The sequence below is a fragment of the Pinus tabuliformis genome, chromosome 9 (assembly GCF_031772625.1).
Source record: "Pinus tabuliformis cultivar Carrire ecotype Pingquan chromosome 9, CPIR1, whole genome shotgun sequence".
NCBI classification, from domain to species: domain Eukaryota; kingdom Viridiplantae; phylum Streptophyta; class Pinopsida; order Pinales; family Pinaceae; genus Pinus; species Pinus tabuliformis.
The window spans coordinates 2,014,947,597-2,014,960,123 of record NC_142307.1 but is presented as its reverse complement, the minus strand read 5'-3'; the positions used below and the strand labels follow the sequence as shown (position 1 = coordinate 2,014,960,123).

The window sequence follows — 12,527 nt, the reverse complement described above, 5'->3', positions numbered from 1 at the left end:
TAAAGACTCACCAGATTTCGAAATTGATGGCCAGAAGCAATTGTATCTTCAATGAACTAAGTGATAGATCATAATCAAGGGTTGAGAAGGAGAGTAGTATACGAGAGTTCAAAAGTGGACAAAAATGTTGATAAAGACCAGATCAGGCAGAGATCGAAGTCCAAAAATATTTTTATATGATTTCAATAAAAAAATTTCATGATGTAAACATTAAGAAAGAGTATTACAATTAATACTTACTTTAAAATTAATTAAAGTGTGTTCGAAATTGTTAAGATATTATTTCAACCTCTATCTGCAAATTTGAAATAAATTGAATTTGATAGGACCTTTTTACAAACCTGATAAGAAAAAGATAAAAAACAATAACATAGGTACCAATGACACATAGTGGAAGCCATCAATAAATTTATTATCTTACCACTTAAAAACAATCCTTCACTTAAACGAAAGAAAAATATATTATTTATCTTTAAACCAGAGATTGCTTTCCATGTTACGCTCTCTTTCCATGTTAGATGGCTTCAAATATTCAAAAAAATGAGAGGTCGATAATAATATGATTTTGAAAGAGAACATTTTAGGTGAGGGTCTTAAATTTAGATATTATTTAAATGTAAATTTGTAAAAATCTAAATTTAAGTTTAATATTATATAAAGAAAACAATTTTTAAGATAATAAAATGATTTTTTTCTTAAAATTATATCTTATTATTATTTTTTAAATTATTAATATTATTTGAATTTAAAAGAAATTTTAGATAGTTTTCCAATATTTTAATTCTAAATACATTTTAATTGAAATCATAAACTTTTTTAATTATAAATCAAAATAAATTCTCTAATAATTCATTCAAAATACACTTTGTTTACTAAATAAATTCTCCATTAACATATTCAAAAGACATTTTGATAATTAAAATATTTTGAATTTAAAATCTCTTAACAAATAAGTTGTAAGCACTTTACATTAATATTAATAATTTCAAAAATATTAATACATCAAACTATGTTTCAATATAGGAAAACTATCTTGGACATGCAATCAATTGGTTGAAGGAATATCTTAACCACACCCTAATAGGAAAACTATCTTGGACATGCAATCAATTGGTTGAAGGAATATCTTAACCACACCCTAATTTAGGAGACTAATTAGTTGGAGAGAATATTGCAACCAACTAGGCCTCAACAACCTCTTAACTAACAAGAGAATACTCCTAGAATTAATGAGCATATCGAATACAAGTAGGAGTTATTTTTCTAATTCTCCCTCTTAACAACTACTTGTCTTAATCTAGATCAACAAAGTCTATCTATGGTCCAACCTTGTATTTAAAACCATTATAAAATAATGTTGTCATCCATATAAAGGAACAACAATTTGCTCGAATAATTGGGTACCTTACCACTGCAACCATTGGTCTAATAGGATGTCCTTCGTGTACATGGTTCATTGAACCATATGTCTGTATACATGTACTTATACTTCTACCTTTAATTCCCCTTGTATCATCATCATCCTAGGTTTCCTTGGACTACCCATAACCATGCTCTTAGTTTTGTCGACTTACCTTCAACCATGCTTTGGGTTCTGTCAATTAAGCCTCAACCATGCTCTAGGTTTTCTCGGTTGACCCTCAATCATGCTTTAGGTTTTATTGACGAACCCTCAACCATGCTTTGAGTTTTGTCAACTGACACTCAACTAGGCTACAAGAATCCCTATCCATTTCCCTCTCACAAGTGGTTTCAAGCTTACTACAAACATGCACTACAAAGTGGTTCATGCTTTACCACAAACCTGCACTTACAAGGTAATTTCAATATTACCATGAACTTCACAAGGGTACACATGCCTTATCAAGATTACATCACAATTGACATGGGTGCATATTATTACAAACTTTTCAAGGACCACTACAAAACATCATAGACTTGCTTACAATTACATTGTGTGGCTTACACTATAATTTGACTATGAGTCTGCTATTATTCAACACACCACACAATCTTGTCCACCATCTCTACTGCTACCACAAACATTATTATCTATTGTTGCACTGTTTTTGTTGACTCCACATAACACAAGAGATAATAACACACATGTATGAAAATAATATGATCTTCCTCCTCTATTTTTATTCACTTCCTAGGCATCTTGATGTTTCATCTTGGTACAATATTTGTCTTGGAGTTTCTCTTCTTCATGAGGTAGTTGTTAGAGTGGTCAATTCTAATAAACTCACACTCACATATTGAGTTGACCATACCCAATATAGCTCTTATACAAACTCCAAGGATTATAATAATTGAAAATTACAAAAAAAAAAAGTCTTTCCATAAGAGAGTTTTCAACACATTTCTTTGATGCATGCCCTTTTCTTTCTTTGACATACCGAAACAAGATGTGAAATCTATTGCATGGAAATTTTAAAATTTCAATTTATTTATACGTTTTAGATATTAAAAAAATTAATTTTATTAGAAAAGTTATCTTTAAATTTAATAAAAAACCTACATAATAATTGAACGTAAACTTCGCTTTTAGAACAGGACTCCACGGGAAAGCTTTCCAAATCTTCACGGGAGAGCTTTCCTCCTCAAATACTGTTTAGGGAAGTCATTTCAATCCCCTGTGAAAGAGACAATGGATATGGACGTTGTTTTGATAACATATTGAAACTTCAATAAAAATCATGAAACGAACAGCAGGCTATGTGAAATTAAGAATTTTTCTTTTTGACTAGAGCTAAATTATTGATTTTGTCTGTTTCAAAGTGACAAATTTGCTTTACGTGGAGACTGAAAAATGTGGATGCCTCAAGTTAACGTGGATGGCGTACAATGTTAACGTTGAGAGTTGGAATTCTCTGATTTGCTAGACAAATTTGTGGCTAACTACAGAGAGAATTTGGTGATGGAAGGTAAGACTGAGAATAGAAGGGTTTGTATCATAGAGGCAGGAATGAGTGGTCTCCTTGCAACCAAATATTTACTGAGTCGAAATCTGAAGCCCACGGTGTTTGAAGCAAAACAAGGAATTGGCGGCCTGTGGAGAAACATTTTCTTCAACAAAGCTACAGACTAGTCGCCCTGCCTTCGAATTTACTGATTTTCCATGGCCAAGCCATGTAACTAACCAATTCCCAACTCACTCTGAGGTGTTGGACTACTTCCAGAGCTATGCCATGCATTTTGGATTGCTTGATCACATTCACTTCAATTCCAAAGTGGTGGAGATTCGATATATTGGCCAACAATATTGTGAAAACAGTCTGGAACATGCTTGGTTATGGGGTAATAACGGAGGTCCATATACAGATAATGCAGTTTGGGAAGTGGGTGTAAAGAAAAGCAATGGAGAATACACAGAGGTAGAGACAGATAGAGGATAGAATATGGTTGTTTCCTTTTACGCATGGTACCCATTAATTAATCACTTCAACCAAATATTTTAATTATGAAGGCAATAGTAAAATCACTATAGTAATTTATTTTATTATTATTATTTTAGATTATCCTGTATAACAAATGGGATAAATTGGATTTTTAAATTTCTTCTTCATATTATCTTTAAATATAAATTTAGTTTAAATGTTTTAAGTTTTGGTTTTTTAAATTAATTTTAAAGTTGTTAGAATTTTTTATGATTATAATTATAGATTTGAGTTATATATATATCTATATATATATATATATATATATATATATATATTTCAAAGCAAATGTTTTCATTGAGTTAATGGTTATACACCCTATTTTAATTTGAAAGAATAGCTAGATTCACTTGGTGCCACGAAAATTTCCTGCCATCCAAGAATATATTGAATTGTGTTTGTTGCTCTTGGTTCATGCAGTGGCATCATTTTGAATTCTTAATACTATGCATTGGTAGATATTGGGATGTGCCCAAGATCCCATCACTTCCTCCTGGTAATGGGCTGAAAGTATTTCAAGGAAAAGTTTTGCATACATTGGACTACTTAGCCTTGGATGAAAAGAGTGCCGCTGAGTTTATCAAAGGGAAAAAAAATGTAGTTATTGGTATTAGGAAGTCAACAATGGATTTAGCAGTGGAATGCGCTTAGGCAAATCAAGGTATATATTGTTAGATAATATAGACCTTCAACCATAAATGTTTTTTGATTCATTAAGTATACTAGGGTTACTAATGAGCTCTCTTTAACATTTGATGGGGAGAAGGTGGCCATCCCTGTACAGTGGTGTTCAGAGCAGCGCACTCAACAATTCCTTCCAACAGTGTTTGGGGAGTGCCCCTATCATTTTTTATGGTACACGTTTTGCCCAGTTGTTACTTGAAAAACCCAGTCAAGGGTTTCTGTACAACCTTATATCGTGCCTATTTGCACCAGCAACACAGCTGCTAGGCCTTGCTGAGTCTCTTCTCTACTTTTGCCACTTACTCTGATTTACATGAACCCATACACGAAACTACTAGCACATTTCTCGCTCTATCGACCTTCTTCAATGGCTTCCTCGCCTTACACGGTCTGGCATCCTTTCTGTGCGTTGGCGAACCTCTGCCAAACTTCTGGTGAACCTCAATACAGAGTAACTCAAGTAGATACTATCTCAATAGCTCATTCATATTGCACAAGTACTCAGATGCGAAATCAAGATAACACTCTTTCATATTAATTCAGAAATGGATTACAATCTGTTCAATCCTGAGATAGATTGTGTTCGCTTTTGCTACTCAACAAGGAGATAGCTTACTGGAGGCTACCTGGCGAGATCACAGATTCAGTCTTTGAATAATGAGAAACACTCATATAGACAAACCCTCTAAAGATCTAGCCACTTTAGGTTCTCACCTGTGTCAAACACACAGATGTGTAGGCTTCTTAGATCACCTAAGACTTTGAGTTTTCTTCATGATGCAAGTAGATCAGACCAAAGTTCGCAGTTGCAAAGCAGGAAAATCTCTCAACACTAGACTTCACACACTAAAATCTTCCAACTCCGAATGCCCCGAATGAACCTTACTCCTTTCTTATATAGGAAGAGGAGGGGACAAACATCCAACCATCGGACAGACAAACTCTGTACGTAATATTTTGTTAACGCATGAGATGTGGCTCAAAGCACACCAATAGTCAGAGAAGTCCTCCGAGTCTCATCACTTAAGAATCTTCGTACTTAGGTACAGAAAAGAAAGACTTCTTTTTACAAAGTGGATGCTTTTGGACAGTAAAGCCCACGAGAAAACTGGTCACAAATAGTCTTTGTGACTAGACATCATAATTACAGTGTGGAAGCTTTAAGGATAAGCCCACAAGAACCATTTATGAAGTGGGGCCACCAAAAGGTGTGATGCCCGGAAAACGGATCCTAGGATATATGAGGCCATCCCATGCCTTGGTATAAATTCGTCGGATGATCATGGGTTTATTGAGTACATATTGATGTTTTATTTTAGTCATAACTAGCCATGAATTGGTGCAGGCATGCATGTCAGGATATTGAAATAAATCTTTGACCGATTTACATGGTAATGAAAACATTCTACGATATTTCTTTCAAAACATTTTTGACACTGCATTTGGAAGTAGCTTTCATAGTAGACTAGATCAATTGCAGTTCTATTTACTCCATAATCTTTCCACCAGTCCCTTAACCATTCTACTTGTTGCTTTCTTTGCATACTTCCTGTGGATCCAAATTTTAGCTTTGTATATTGAATTTCATATTTTACATCGACATTTAAAATGTCCCACCATAATTTCTTCTACCCAAAAAAATTATAAATGGTATCAGGAAAAATGAGATTTGGATAATTTCTTGGCCAAAGTGCAGTATTATTTCTCATGATTGGCCAATTTGTATTTCTGGTTCTATTAATAGAGAAAAATCTATGAAAGATTTTCCTTTTGTCTCCTCCTTTTGACCATACCATTGCAATGTCATGGAAAGCATACTGTAATGCTTCTTCAGCTTGGTGTGCTGCAGCCATACTGCTGGTGTACACCATATCATGTATCCACTAATTTCCTTTCGGAAATACTCTTCTTTCAGGAACAAGATGCAGGATGTCAGTGTGAGGTTGTAAGTCTGCATCTAAAACCTTTGTATTCCTGAGTTGCCATGTTGGTTTCCAACTACTTTATATTCATCCCAACTTTGATCTTCATTGATTGTTCTCAAGACTTTTTGTTGTTGAGCCGGGTTCCATTATGTTACAATGATCATTACATGATCTTGATGCTGGTTATGAATATGTTCTCTCCTGAGAAAGTCTGGCAAACAATTTTCATCTCCTTTTATATGCTCAACTTCAAAATCGAAGTTAGCAAAGACAACTTCCCATCTTGCGGATTTTGCTTCTCCTGGCTTTTTGATGTCTTTGGTTAAGACTTTTTTGAGAGCTGATGCATCTGTTCTGAGGAGAAATGTCTTATTGACAAGATGTATTTCAAATTTATCTATGTAGTTCCATGCTGCTTTAACTTCCTTCTCTATTGTGGAATAATTTTTCTCAACAAGATTCCATGTACTTGAAACAAATTGTACAATTTGTTCTTCACCATTCTTCTTTTGCTTTAGGATTCCTCCCCATCCAATATTGCTCGCATCAGATTCAACAATCTTATATGCCTCATCATCAGAAATGTGCAAAATAGGAAGAGATTTCACCTTGGCTTTTATATTTTTTACTGCTCTGGTATGTGCCTTAGTCCAAGGTTCTTGATTTTTCCTAAGACGCTGATTCAACAAACTTATATCCTTAGCAAATTCTTTGTAAAAGTTGCTAACATAGTTTAGGCATCCAAGGAATCTTTGGAGCTGCATCTTATCAGAAATAACATCTAGAAATTTGCTGGAAAATTCCAGAGCATGTTTTTGCAGAGAGATCTGGCCATTAAAAATTGAATGGTCAAGAAACTTAATTGAAGTTTGAAAGACTTCAATTTTGTTTTTGCTGAGAAAAAGACCATTTTTTTAATGGTATTTACAAAAATCTGTATGTGTCGAAAATGGTATTGGACATTCTTGGAAAAAATAAGAATATCATCAATATATACAATTAACCAATCAAAGAAAGGTTTAAAAATGGAATCCATCACCTTTTGAAATTTGGATGGTGCATGTTTGAGACCAAAAGGCATCACGTTCCACTCATAGTGCCCTGCTGGCACACTGAAAGAAATCTTGAATTTATCTTCTTCTGAAATTGCAACTTGTTAAAACCCTGACTTCAAATCAAACTTGGAGAATACCTTAGCACCTGCGATTCTTTTGATAAGATCTCCCTTATGAGGGATCGGATAGGTATTGTCAGCTAAAACAGAGTTCAGAGGTTTGTAATTAATTACCAATCTTGGGATGCCTCTGATTTGTTTTGCTCTTTTATTTACATAGAATCCATAGCAATTCCAAGGACTATCTGATTCTCTGATTAGCTTCTTCCCCAACAACATCTGTATTTATTTTTTACAGAGATCATGATACTCTTTATTCATAGGTATGGCTTTTCTTTTACATGGCCGCCCTGTATATTATGCTTTATATGGTAGTTGTACTGAATACTGCATTCGATGCCAGAAAGCATTGGGTTCTTCAGCACAGCATTTTGTTTCAATCTGTTGTCTAATCTCAGCAATTTTATTCTGGTTGGCTGGATGCTTCAACTGTTGTGAGACTTGAATAGTGGATTTTAGATCTTTAAGATCTAACAACTTTGACTCAGCTCTGTCCAACTCCCCCATGGCTTGTACCATTGTTGAAACTCTGGGATTTGAAATGTAAGGCATCTCAATCCTTTTAGGAGTGCCACTGGATGTTGGAAGTGTGATGAAATATCCACCTCTGTTTTTCTTCAATCGGATAGACCCATGTGGTTCTACTGCAGCCAAAAAAATATTGCCTAGAATACAATCTACTAGGATATCATCGACTGCAAATTTTAACTTGATACAATGATTATCAAAACAGATTGAAGCCTTGGGTACTTCATAATTAAGTGTTTTGCTACCCAACCCAATCACTTTTCTTTCTGCAGACATCCAATATTTAGCTGGAACAGCTTTAGTGCATAGTATATTAACATATGCTCATGAGTCTATAAGAGCATTTAATCTAAATATTTCACCCTGAATACATATATTAACCTGTACATGGTGTTGTTGATATTCTATTGCAAGTATCCTCATTTCTTGAAAACCAGTAGTAGGATCCTTTTTTCCTTCAAATATCTGGATATTTGATTCATGAAATTCTGGTGGATCATATTCATCAAATGGGTCTACTGCAATATTTTGTTTTCCTTTTTCTAACCTATTAGCCTAAAGCTTTAATGCAAAAATTTCAGATTTAAGGTTATGAATTTCTTTACTTACCTCTCCCAAGGTAAGTGCACGAACCTTGTCCTGCTTTTTTTGCCTTCGAAAAGATCTTGTATTGCATTCATAAGAGGCGTCAATGAATAGGGCTTTTTTGAAGATCCTTTACTGTGGTTGGAGGTTTTAAGCTGGTCCATGAATGCTTTAGTAAGACAAGTTTTCATCTCGCCATCTTCCAATCCTCTTATTTGTGACAGGATCTTTATTTCTTCTTCTTCTGTCTGAGCCATCAATACTTTTTCCTTCTGCGGTTTATCTTCTAGTTCATCATCGGAAGAGTCATCAAAAGAGTCAGAATCTATATTTGAAAAATTACATTGACATTCTTCAGAATCTAAGCAATTACAAGCCTGAGCATGAAGATTTAATTCCTCATACTCTTCTTCTGATGAGTAGACAAAACTAGAACTAGAATTTTCAGCAGAAGAATAAAGTAATTGTTGTTGCTGAATCTGAGGATGATCTCTGATCACTACATTTGGACAATGATCTATTTTATGTGTTCTAAACCCACATTGCATGCAAATCATTGGGGTCTCTGCTCTTTCTGTTTTTACAATCTTTTTCTGTGATTGGTACTTTTTACCTCTATATTTTTTGGACTCTTCTCCCACTGGACATCTATTTGCAGTGTGTCCAGTTTTACCACAAAGCCAACATGTTAATTTATTCCATTGTTCTTGCTTAGCACTGTGCAAGTGAATATCTGATGGCTTGTAGCAATGAGTCTTAGGGACATACCTGTAATATCCTTTTCTTTGTTGTTTCCTCGGCTGGGAAGATTGGCCTCTTTTATTGTAATAAAACCTGGTTGTCTTCTTTTCCTTTTTAGATCTTTTCTTGATCTTTCTTCTTCTGACCAATGGATCATCAATGGATAATCTGTATTTATTGCAAATAGATTTACTGTCTGGAAGCTTAGACAGTTTCTCAAGAGATTTTTTAACTTTTGAGCTAGTGCAGAAACCAACCAAGGCTTTTGTTATATGAGAATAATTTTGTCCCCACGTGTAAGATTCAAATGGAATTTGAAAAGTTTCTTGCTGGCGAATGTAATCAACAAACCTTGAAGGTAGAGCTACTAGATATACCTGCTTCCAGAGAAGTTTCTTTAAATCTTTCACCTCATAAATGCGTTGCATCTAGTGCTGATGAAAATATTCAAATTGGGACATCTTATTGCGCTTTAAGTTCATTAGAATGACTTCATGTTTATCAGCCATCTCTACTTCTGATCCACACTGGTGTTCTACAATCATGGAAGTTAATGCTCCAATCATGTTATTCTGAACAGTCCCATCAGAATTGTGTATAATATTTCCTTGCTCATCCTTGAGCAATTGTTCTTCCATCTTGGTTACTAGATCTCAAAAGACTCAGTCTCCCACCATCTCAGTAATGTCCTGGTAAATCATTGGATTATTGTCTTACAGGCTTCTATTTCATTTTTCCCTCTTAGGCACATTAGCTTATATTCAGTGAACATCTTGTCCACCATTTCCCTGATTTGACCAACACTAAGGTTTTCAATATTCCATTCCTTATGGGAATTAGGAAAAAATGTGTGAGAATTAGGGAGCTTACCTTTGCCTCTTAAATCTGGAGCAGAATATTTGTTGTACAGGCTTTCCAATGGCTCGTATATAGGAATTACTTCTGCTTCCTTTTCTTCTTCTTTAAATAGAGAAGCCAAGGAGATGTGTTCATCTAAAATGGAGGCTCCAGCTTTATCTTTCTATGGGGATGCAACTTCTTTAGGAAATAGATGGGGAAACTTGTCAAAAAGTTTGACAGGGTCTTGTATCTTTATACTCCTTTTATGCATAAAGGAGGATGAAATTGGTCTATCTTCTTTTGATAGAGACATTTTATCAACTCTTTCTACCAGTTTATTTAGCTTTCTTGAAGTAGAACCAATGTGTTCTACAAACTTTTCTTCTACATTTTCTAGTTTCATCAAGGATTCTTTGACATATCCTCTGACTACTGACATGGAATACTGTACATCATTTAGAGATTTATTTACATCATTAATAGAAACCTGAACAGTGTTGAACTGTTCTTTTACTTCTGTAGATTTGGCTACATTCATCTTTAGCCCTGTTACAGCTGTGTTAGTCCAGTTTAGCTGTTCACTGGCTTTTTGTATTCTGCCATCAATGCCTAAAGCATTGTCATCTTTTAATACTAGTGGAATGGCTTTAGCAGAACTTTGGCACTCTCCTTGGACTATTCCTTTGTAAGGAGGGAATGTGGTAGGAGTTTCAACTTTGCTACCCTCTATTGGTGACCATGAGTTTTTAGATGATGTGGCTGCCCTGTCATCAGTCATCATAACAGTTTCTGATTGTTTCTTCTAGATCCATGAATAGAATGAAATCCAGGTATTTGTTTCTTCCATGAACTGTTTCCAATCTTGGGACAGTTTGATCTTTTCTTCAATTGAATGACTTAGGCCAAATTATTCAGCCTTTGGATGAGTAAAAATGTCCCAATTTAACATTGCTTTCATCCATTGAGCACCGATTTTGTGCTTCGGACAGCCATCCATCAAAGTAAAATTTATTTGCATTTCCATGACTGTAGGCTTCTTACAGTCATTTGGGATTTTGCCAAATCTTGAATCTGGAATTAAGCCATTGGATTTCTCTAAGTATCCTAGCCCATATCTAGGCTTTGCTAGCCTCATGGTGCTAAAAATTGCTGTTAACCTTGGATCTTCATTTTCCAAAGTAGTTATCTCATGCATCATCAGGATATGCTCAGAGTCATTGGGAAATGGTATGTCTGAACATTTAGGGTTTGGACAAGGATTTACTGAAGTAGAAGGTGGGGCTTCACCTGTCCTAGGATGATGAAACTAATTCATAACCATTTCAGCAAGATGACTAAGATTTACAGAGCAATGACATTCTGGACATTTTACTTCAAGTGAAGAGAAATTGACAATTTTTGCGAACTCAAATAATGAATTATGTTTACAAGAATTTGAACTAGAGCTAGAACAAGCTGTATCTACAAGCTCAGGATTTATGTACGATGGTGAACTTCTGCACATTTGATCTATTCTTTGCCTATCAATAGTTGATCTTCGAGGGAAGGAAAGAATAGCAGAAGAGGGTTCTTCTCTAATATCAGCAGAAGTAATTTTCTTTATGGCAGGAGGTTTGGGATTGGATATCACCCAATGTTCTGGGAAATTAAGATCTTCCCATCTTATAGTTTGGTGTTCAATCTTTTGATTTCGAGAATCTGTTAACACCACTACACTTGCTTTTGACTCTTTGCTGGGGGCATGTAAAATTGCCGGATAGAGGGTGTTTGTATGAGGAAGCAACCTCTAGTTTGTATGGCAATATTGTGTCTCTTTTTGGCCATGTCAAATCCAGTTGTCTGGATTTGCAGCTAAAGAATACTTTCAATTGTTTCATCGAAAACATATACAAAGAAATTAGGATAACAATCGAAATAGACAGGGCCATTGGATAGAGGAGGTACAATCCCACCTATCAATGAGTTAGTTTATTTGTTATGGGTCAAATCTCGAATAGTGGCTAAGACAAATGTATTTAGACCCTGATGCATTAAAGCATGTATCCCAATATGTATACAACCCAAATGAAGATACTGAGTTTTTAGTCTTTTTGCCTCGGCCTGAAGTTGTTTAGAATTTAGAAGAGGAATGGATTGGACACAATCGGAATTTTCTTGAATTTGGCTTATAGATTCCTTAATAGAAATTCTAGTTGCAGCTTTTAAATGAAAAGCAGATAGATCTGAGTAAACTTCATAAGAATTTATTCTGGGTGGCTGCCATCTAGCAGAGGGTTGTGTTTCCTCATACTCTAACTCAACAGAATTTAAAACTCGACTAGATGCAGATGCGAACATATCCCTAAGGGGATTTTCTTGAGCAGATAATTCTCTTTCTTCTAAATCTCGGAAAGAAATAGATTTTTTGAAAGGCTCCATTTTTAATATAGAGTTTTTTCTGAGTACTAACCTGAACCAAACGCTTTGGCTCCGATACCAATTTTACGCAGGGGCTTCAAAGATTTTTACGCAGGGGCTCCAAAGAAGCTTGCAACAGCAACACAGCTACTTTACGTAGGGGCTTCAAAGAAGCTTGCAACAGCAACACAGCTACTTTACGCAGGGGCTTCA

The 12,527-nt window shown here is 35.0% G+C and overlaps 1 pseudogene; it reads left to right on the top strand.

Moving 5' to 3' along the window:
- The first annotated feature begins 2,920 nt into the window (after window positions 1–2,920).
- LOC149157156 (putative flavin-containing monooxygenase 1) overlaps window positions 2,921–12,527 on the top strand; it is a 58,156-nt pseudogene continuing 48,549 nt past the window's right edge.